At 46.9% G+C, this 9,837-nt stretch overlaps 1 pseudogene; it reads left to right on the forward strand.

Moving 5' to 3' along the window:
- Positions 1–6,328: 6,328 nt before the first annotated feature.
- On the forward strand, positions 6,329–6,433 carry LOC126023331 (uncharacterized; annotated as a pseudogene).
- The last annotated feature ends 3,404 nt before the right edge of the window (positions 6,434–9,837 follow it).

Consider the following 9,837-nt stretch of genomic DNA (forward strand, 5'->3'; position numbering starts at 1 on the left):
AAAAACTGGGTGCTGAAAGGGAGGGGATAAAGTGACATGCATGGCATCCCTTCATTCAAAATAGTGCAAGCCACAGTGTCAAAAGGAGAGACAGACAGACAGACAGAGACAGAAGTAAAATGTCAGGGGACATTGGTGGCAGGAAATGTGCCCCGGTAGAAGGTGTACATTGTATGATATGACTGAAACTCAATTAGGAACAACTTTATCTGAAATATATATACATATATAATAAACAACATTGTAAACAAGTGATTAAATTACTTTTTGGATCAATTATTTTTTTGTTTGGCTGGACAAAAAGGGGGAAATGTGTTATTGCAAAACTAAGGCTGTGGTTTAAGAACTATAGAACACGTTTCTTTATTTGTGTGGCCCTCTCAAGGAAATGTCTAGTGGCATTGAAAAGTCTATCATATTCATGCAGATAATTAGGGCCAGGAACATTACTAATCCTGAATGTTCATTTTATACTTCACTTGGAGGGCAAGGATTTTAGGTTAATTTCTCTCATCACATTTGCACATTTGCTTTTAAAAGATGTACACAAAGCTTCTAATGTTAATATTTATTTTGATATCGTTTTGGGGGGTAAAGGAGTCAGAGTGGCATGTCTGGTAAAGTGAAAATAAGAAAATGAGGAAGGAAGAGGTGAATCCTCAGACCCCCAGCTCTCCTATGCCACTGACCCTGCTGGGACACTTAAACCCTGGAGAAGTCCTCTTGAAATATCATTGGTTTGGGGATGGATTGGCTAAAGACAGAGAATGTGCAAGTACTGTTGGGGTATTGGGAAGTGGGAGAGTCAGGAATGGGGTCTCTACTGTTTCAGAAAAGGGAATCTGAAGAATGCAAGGGGAGCCTGCTTGCTCCAGACTATGGCTCCCCAATATGTCCCTCCCAATCACCTGCCATGTTTGTTTGGGCAAAGTCTACCAACCCCCTGTGTCCAGCCTTCCACAATCCAGGGATAAGCATGGCATTGTCCCCTAAGATTTTGGCAGCCTCACAACCTCTATGTGCATCCCACTGCATCCCGGTCTGTTCCAAGCCAACAGACCATTCTCACTCTCTAGCTCCCACAAGCTGCCAGTTCACCTATTCACCCTTCCCCACCCCACCCCCAAAAAATAATGTGTGTTTACACCAAAAGCTCTGAAATTTCATTCAAAGTTCATAGTTGTTTTTCGCTTTGGCAGCACATATACTAAAATTGGGACAAAGTTCATAGAGAACTGAGAGCCAAGCTCTTTTGCCAAAGTTACCAAAGCTGAATGGTACATTCAGGGCGCCAGTAGTTCTATTGGGAAAGAAAAAAATATAAAGCGAGAAGAGAGGAGAAGGTGGTAGAAATATGGAGGTAGTGGCAAGAGGGACAGTATTGTTAGGACACTGATATTTGTGTGAACCCCCAGAACTCCCTCAGAGCATCAAGGGAGAGAGGCTCAGAGGATGCTCATAATGACAACCCGTAGTGTCCATTTCAAAGATTTGGGGGGCACTGGACTTAATTGTCAAGGACAGTTATGGGAAGAGACAGTTAGCAAGAGACTGGGGATGTCTAATGCCTCCACTTGATTTCTTATCCTAAACATTATTTTCTTTAAATTTTTTTCATGTATCTCTAGAGTTATTAGTGGATGCATGTTTTTTGCAAGATCATAGGCAAAGTCCGCTAGGAGGAGATATGCAGAGGTTGCTAGGGGGTTGGTACTACCAAAACCTCCAATCCTCGGGCAATCGGAATGGCAAAGCATAACAAATAGCAGAAGCAAGAGTTGGGCAATGATTTTTTTTTAAATATTCATACTGTTGGTATGGATAGTATTATCTCTGTCGTGTGACCTGAATCTATTATCTTCAAATGCAAGTTGATTCCTTTAATAATTAGACTGCCTCTTCCTAAGAGTAGGCCTACACTGCCTGGTGGTATTGGTCCCTTTATTCTGGATTTCAGTTTGTTTAGGGACATTGAGCTGGTGCTATTGTGATGGTGTCAGTGATGGTGTCAGGGAATATCCAAGGCAGCACTTTCTGTGGTGGCTGGTTGCAGCAAACTTATTAGCTGTAGGCCTTTATGACTTGAGGCCCCTGATATTGTGAGGTCCAGGGGGTTCACCTTCTGTCCAGTTTCCTGATACCTGTTGTTTGTTGAAGAAAATGTCCTGTCCACTGATTATCTCTGCCATATTGTAGGCCAGGTCTGGGTGGCAGTCTCCAGAGGGCAGGCCCTGGAAGGGTCTTACAACCCCTGAGATAGTGGCTGAATTTTCCATAACTATAGCATCTACATTTGTTCCAATATGTCTGGTGTTGTCCTTGTCTCCAGTTTCTTCCAACTCCAACAAAACAACAATTTTTTACCCAATGTTTTTTTCCCCTGATACATTTTGCACAAGGTCCAGGTGGTGGTCTCAAAAATACATGTTGGGTGGGGCTCTATATTCTCTGCAAGGATCGCCTGGTTCTCTAGCCTCCCTCTGTACCATGTAGGCCTCAAGGGCATTTACACATGTCTGGTGTGAGATGAATCTTACATTTTTGTATGCTTTCATATCGCCCATACTCTTTTCTTTCTTTCTTTTTTCCTAATGGGGGCGCAAATTCATTTAACAGTCTCTGTTGGCATTTTCAAAGGCCAACTGCCTTATTGGCTGTTGCTGGAGATCTCTTTTCCTCTCACTTGTCTTTGCAATGATCTATTTTTCCTATGACTTGAGCATATTTTTGTGTAGCTACTCTTGAACTCTGTATCCATATCAATCCTCCCCCATGCACCAATGCTATCTCCCCAATGCTATCTTGCGGACATGTGTTAGAATGTGTGCTTGTTTTCTGGTTTTCTCATATTCTCTCGGACCTAACATATTGTATGCCATTTGGACCCCAGACCGTCTCCTGTCAGATTGACCCAGGGTGTGTAGTTTGGCTTTGGCCTCATCACTATATCACATCCTCCGCTGCAGGTCCTGGGAAGGGCTCAGGTACATTCTAGTCACTGTTTGAAAATCTTAGGGGTGGGGGTCCAAAGCAAAGTTTTACCCCAGCCAATTAAATATTCCTTTGCAATATAGCAAATTGAGTCAGAAAGAGCCACAGGCTTTTTTTAAATGGCCAAGTGAATTTATATTCAGTCCTGGATAAGATGGAAGCACATGAGGCTTAGATGGCATAGTTCTTCTGAGCTCGGACCTTACTTTATATGCAATGAGAAAGAATTTTCAGAAGAAAATCAACCGGCTCCTCATCTGAGTTAACTGTACTTGGGCTCTTGCCTGGGAAGTAAAGATCTCTCTAGGCTGCAACTGGTTGTAAGTGGAATATTATCAGGCCTAGGTTGAGTTTTCGAACGAGCATAAGTTTTTATTAAAAAAAAAACACCTCTGCCCTGGGATGAAATTCTCCTGTATTGGGGTGTGTGGAAGTAATACTCTTCATTGTGTAAAGAATTTGCCTTCATCCTGAGGCCGAGCAGGAAAAAGTCTGGCTAGGCTGGGGTTTTTCTCGAACCAAGTCTAGGCAGCAGGATAGAGACGCCAAGGTCCTTTTAGCTGAAATCACTAGAAAAGTCTTTCAGGAAATACAGTCCATATCCGGGAGAAGCAGAAGTCAATGCCCAAAGAAGCAGCCATTACTATGAGCACTAAACCAATCAACCAACCAACCAATAACCACCAGCTCCCCCATTCACTCCAGCTGGGGGTTCTTATCCCCCCCTCCCCAGCAACTGCTTCTCTATTGGTTACCAGGGGTCACTATTTGAGAGATTTCCTCATGCTTAAAGGGACAGATCCCTTTTCAGGGAGAGTCACCCAAGACATTGGGTTCCGTCTAGGTCCTACCGAAGATCTCTCTCTCTTTTCAGAGCATGGATTGGTTACCAGGGGTCACTATTTGAGAGATTTCCTCATGCTTAAAGGGACAGATCCCTTTTCAGGGAGAGTCACCCAAGACATTGGGTTCCGTCTAGGTCCTACCGAAGATCTCTCTCTCTTTTCAGAGCATGGATACAAGAGGAACTGCGAGGGTAACATTCTCGGCTAAATTTGGTCTGATCCTCCCCTATTGGGAGTGTGGGCTCGAGAGGGGCTGCAGGGGTAGTATTTTTAATTCATCTAATGAGCGTGATAAGTTTTCTCTTAATCATTAGATGTATGTATATATTTCAATATGTCGCCCACCCTAATAACTAGTATTAGATCTCTAGGGACTTTGTTGGCCTGGCAACCTTCATCGAGTGCTATATTCAATGGAGGAAAACAATTTTTGATGACAAAAGACATAGGGCTCAAATGTGTCTCTTAAGGTTCACCTGCTCCCCCCCCCAGAAGTTTAGAGGTGGGGGAACCCCTTGGTCTCAGCACTTTAATCTCATAGTTTACTTACTCCCACCCACACCCTGTGTCTGGAGTGAGGCAGAATGAAGAGATGCTTGCTTGGTCCTCCTTTTAAAGGGTTTCTTTTTTTTTTTAACTTTTATTAACTTTTATTAAACTCAATTTTTTTTAAATAAGATGAAATTGAAGGGGAATAAATGATCATTTTTTCCCCTTCTTTTGAATAGGAGGTGAATGGAACGGCGGCTTCTGCCTGTTGCCCAAGGTTTCTTAAGGATTAGCTTCTTACATGCCCCCACTTTCAGGGATGACACTCCCCCCCCAACCCTACTCTCATGAAAGAAGGGACCTCAGGCTTTGGGGTCCTCATGCTGACCCCCCCACCAGGCTTCCTTCTCATTACTCCTGGCTCTTAAATAGGGTGCCCCAGTCTAGGGGTGGTCTCAGGGATTGATTATTTGGGGATCTGTGGTAGCCGGATATGGCACAGGAAAGGGTTGAGTGAGGAAAGAAGTGCTATGGCAGCGGTAGACTCCAGTTGATGCCCAGTGTCTCCCCCAAAACTCCTACAATCCCACTGGCTCTCTTGTGCGTGTGTCTTTCTCTGGGACCTTGACTTTGATGATTGGTTTATTCTCCTCAGGCACCCTCCAAAAAAAATAGCAGGGGGCTCCTAAACTATTTTCCTTCCCCTGTGGGGGCAGAGGGGGGCTGGGGGGGTTCACAGATGTGCCTCCTAGTAAAAGACAAGAGGGTCCCTGAGCCGGCAGCCAGTAGAATAATAGGGTGTCTATTGGTCTGATCTGATAGGGGAAGGCACCCCCACCTTGAGATTATGGGTTCTCTTGAACTGCATGCCTCCCACTGAAAACATGTGCCCTTTCTGTACCCCTACACCCCCTAAGCATAAACAGCTCTGATCACCACCTTTCAGCGAGAGGTAGCACAGCTCCCCAACTCTGGCTGCCAAATTCCTCTCTCAACCCACCCTCTGAAAAGGGGAAGATAGGGAGCCCACTGGAGCACCCTCAAAGAAACTGAAAAGTTGAGAAGTTTCTTGTACAACCTCCATTTCCCAAAGTCCCTAGGAGCCCACTGTTAACACTATGCCTGACTCTTATTTTTTTAGGTCGGAAACTTGGTTTATGGGGGGCTGATAAGTTGCAGATTCCCTGAATCCCAAACAGCCTGGCAAAGGTGGGTGTCAGATGATAGTCATTTCCCCCTTCCTGTGGAGATGGGAGGGCTCCTAGAAAGCCTAGTGCCTTAAGCTCTTGAAACAACAAATGGGGTCTCCAAGCCCCTCTAGTGTGGGATTTTCTTTTTTTTTTTATTTAAACACCTTGATTACATACGTGATTGTGTTTGAGTTTCAGTCATATAGTGTGAGATTTTCAGTTTCTTCATGCCACCAAAGCTCATTGAGACCTCTGAGGGAGGAGCCAGGGAGGGGGGGTGTCCAAGGAGCCCTGAAGTGGAAGGGTTCTCCCACCTGCATCTACTCCCCCCCAGGAATTCAGCATCTTAAACATGATGAGGTGAAAATAGGATGCCCCCCCAGTTCTGTGTTTCAATAGGTGTGAGGGCTGGGAGTTTTGAGGAGGCAGAAAGAAGGTAGGATGATAGAGTAGGAGAAAAGAGGGGTGAAGATGCTACATTTTCTCCCAGCTCATCTCTGGCATTTAAGAGGAGTTGTGGGTAAAGTGGGGAGGGGCACCTCAATACAGTTTTAATTGACCCAAATACATTCAAGCATTAGGATATATTCTAATCTTCACTCTTGCAATGTTGAGGCAGCTTCCTGGGGATTTTTTTTTTTTCTAACTAGCAGAAGAAGATAGGGATGCAGGGAACAGAAGGATTGGGGTCACTGGCCTTGGCTCCCTAAAACACAAGGAGACTTCCCTGCCTTGATGGATCTGGGCTTGGGTGTGAGGTACCTTATTAGCCTTTGTGCAAAGAAGAAAGACACCTTTTCTACCCTTCCTTTCATCGCTTCTCGGCCTTGGGCTAAGATCAAGTGTAGTATCTGTTCTTATCAGTTTAATATCTGAGATGGCCTCTATCCCTACAAAGGGTTTCAGGGAGCAATTCACGGATGATGATGCGCATGATGGCTGGTTGGGGAGGGAAGATCAGTGCAACCTGAGGGGATGTGGGCAGCATGAATGATGCCAGGGGCTGCTTCTCCGCTGGGGAGTTTCAGGTGCCTGTTGGTGTGGGGATCTGGTCCCCCAATCCAGAGCATCTCTTTTATGAACACAGGAATCACATAGTCAGCTGCAAATATTAGATGTGCTCTATTCCTAGGATTGAGGGGCTCCCCAACACTGAACAGGGTGCAGGGAATTGATGAACCTCCCAATTATCCCTACCTCACAGCCTTACAGCCAATAAGCTTGAAAAATAGAACTTGTTCCTTCCTGTGAACCCCTAGGAGTGTCTCTTGGCTTTGCTGCTCCTCCTGTCTTTTCAAGAACCCCAATTAACCCCCACAAACACCCGTCATTCCGTAAGGTACGTCCAGAGCGTTCCTACTGACAACCATTCCCTGACCCTCAGTGTTGGAAAAACATATTAAGGATGGAGTCCTAGATGGTGGTGGAAAATGGTGAGATAGCGGGATGGGTGAGGCCTTTTTTGGCCGAAACGGACCATATGCCTGCAACTTCCTCCAGCTGGAGGAATAATATATAATCCACAGGCAGTCGAGTTTCAGGAGATATAAAGCTTTATTAATAATACCCCCTAGTCATCTCGGCTAACCTTTTAAGCAAGCTCTCATCCGCTGCCCTGACATCTCCCTGTTTCTGCCAGCCACCTCTCTTGCTGAATCTTCTCTCAATCCTCCCGCAGAATCCCCCTTCTGCCCCTCAGGCAATCCTTTCCTTAGCAACCACAGACCCCTTCCAGATGTGGGCAGTCTAGTCTGCCTCTCAAGGGGAGTAAAACAGAAGTAACGACAACCCAGAGGCTGCAATTTTCAGATAACAAGGCAATCCTTCATGGGGGGGGGGGGGGGTAGTGAAGGAACTTCTAGGGCCCCCAGCTACAGACTCTGCAGCCCACTCTCTACTTGATCCAGAAACACATACCCCCCCCCCACTCCATCCCCAGAGTCCCCTAAAAGTGGCCTCGCCCTGCTCAGCAACACAAACATTGGGAAAGAGCCTACTGCACTAGGCCTGATTTTTCTAGAGTGTGAGAGGAAGCCGGTGAATGGTCCACACAGCTCAGGAGGAACCTTGAAGGTGGCTCTAGACATCAGCCAGGTGATGCTTGAAGTGACAGCACTCAAGTGCCAGTTGGGGCTCCCTATGCCCCATGGAGGGAGAACCAAGACTGAGCGGGGGCACAGGAATTATCACAGAACAGAGAAGGGATGTTGGACTCACCCAGGTGCCTCTTTGCATGATTGGGCCCAGCTTTTTTATTTCTCAAATATCTCAGGATAAGACTGAGTCGTTGGCATGGAGCCCCCATGCCCCACCCTGACAAGGAAAGTGAGTTTCCCTCCTGTGCCCTGCCAGCCCCAAGGTGGGGCAGAAAGGAGCTACCTAAAATGAAAGATTGGAGGTTCAAAGAAAAAAATGGGGAGGCTTAGGAGGAGGAGACAGTGCAAAGTGGCCAGAAGGTGGGGAAAAGGGGTTCCTGATGTCTTCCAGAAATTGGGAGGCCTACTGGGTCGCACCTTGCAGAATTTCCCCCAGATAGACCCACACTTGGAAACTGCCACTGTGTTGTGTCCCAGTTTCCTCTTTTATAAAGCGAAAGCGGACCCTAAACGCCTGAGGAGAGAGGTGTGGGGAACCTCCCCATAGCCCTACACACGTTCAACTGGATCAGAATTTCCCTTGAATTTGGCCACACATGAGGGTCCCACCGATGAGGGGCACCCACTCTTTGTTCATTTCTGCCCAGCCATGGGGCTATGGAGAGATCCCAAGCCTAAGGCAGCCCGAGCCTCTGTGAAATGGGAGGCCTGGGCTTCCCCCAACTTCATTAGCTCCTATGGAAAGGCTGAATTCTTTCTTTTGGGGAGTAATAAACAGGGCGTGCCTCCCCTCTTCCAGCCCCACCCCGAGCAACCCACAGATGTAACCCCATTTCTAAGGGGCCTAATATCAAGCCGTTCAGACACTTCAAGTTCAGGCACTTTTCTCTGAGCCCACAGTTTCCTTAGAGGAAAAAATAAGAGGGGCAGAGGAGAGTAGGAAGGGAGAGGGTTAGGGTGGGAGGGGTGTGAAAATATTCCCTCAAACACCTATAAATAAAATAACCTATCTGTGTCTTTCCTAAGTGGATGCAGAGATCTAGAGAGGAGAAAGTTCAGACGTCTACCTCTTTCAATGTTGTCTTTTTGGGTTTTGGAGGGAGGAGCATGCACCCCAAAATCCCAGGGAACTTGGGCCCACATGGCAAAGTAAGCCCTCACACTAAAACTCAGCCGACTGCTCTGGGACTCCTCAGGGTCTCTGTGAGTCTATCTGGGTGGGCAAGAAGGACAGAAATACCCTTGATTTTCCCACCCCCACACACCCCAACCCTCCTCCTACCCAGCCTGGTCACCAGGTGCGGGTCCCCTCATGCTGGCATGCCCAGTGTCCTCCCTAGAATGTGAGCTCCTTGAAGTCCGGGAGACTGACACCTTGACTTACCCAATCAGGTTTTTGGTAGCTGAGCCACTCCACCCCAACCCAAGCCAGCACACCCCATCTTCCAGCATAGTCCAGACATGCTCAAAAGAGGCCGTTGGCAGCTAAAAAGGAGAACCAGAAAAGCACACTAAGAAACCCCCCCTGAGGACCTGGCCCCAGAAGAAGACTTATGGGGTACATGGAGGTCCTCACATTTTGATTTGCACCCATATCTGGTGGGCTTGAAGCTCTGACTGACTGACAAGGAACCTAGAGAGGTGGAGAGACTTTGGGGGACAACTGAGGTCAGATCTGAAGCGAAGGTTCAAGGAGGAAGACATTGAGGTGGGAGGGATCCCCATTTCGTCCCTTCAATACCCAGGACCTGTATAAGCACCAGGTAGGACCAAGAAAGTGTATCTTAGTAGTAGGACTGACAACTGGACCTCAATTCTGGAGAAGCTTATTTCAGAGGGAACCCCCCCCCCCACTTCCTGGATTCTGCAACAAATTTGGGACCTGAAGAGAAAGGGAAGATCATGGAAGGAGGAGGAGGAGGAAGTTTCAAGAAAGAGAGGTTGCTGACCACTGAGCTCCCCGACATCCAACAGGGGTTTGGAGAGAGAGGCAGTGGTCAGGGGCAGACTGAGACAAAGGCTGAGAAAAGACATCTAGGACTGCCATTCTCAAATGTCCAGGGAGGGAAACAGAACTCCCCTAAAGAAAGGAGATGGCAGAGTAGTCTTAGAGGCAGGTAAGAAAGTTCCCCCAGAATCCCCCACCATTCACTCTGTTTTGCTCTTTTTAGTGGGACTGCGATGGAAATTGGAATTTTCCAGGGTCTCCTGAACCTCAACTTCTCA

Source organism: Suncus etruscus, chromosome 11 (genome assembly GCF_024139225.1).
Source record: "Suncus etruscus isolate mSunEtr1 chromosome 11, mSunEtr1.pri.cur, whole genome shotgun sequence".
NCBI lineage: Eukaryota > Metazoa > Chordata > Mammalia > Eulipotyphla > Soricidae > Suncus > Suncus etruscus.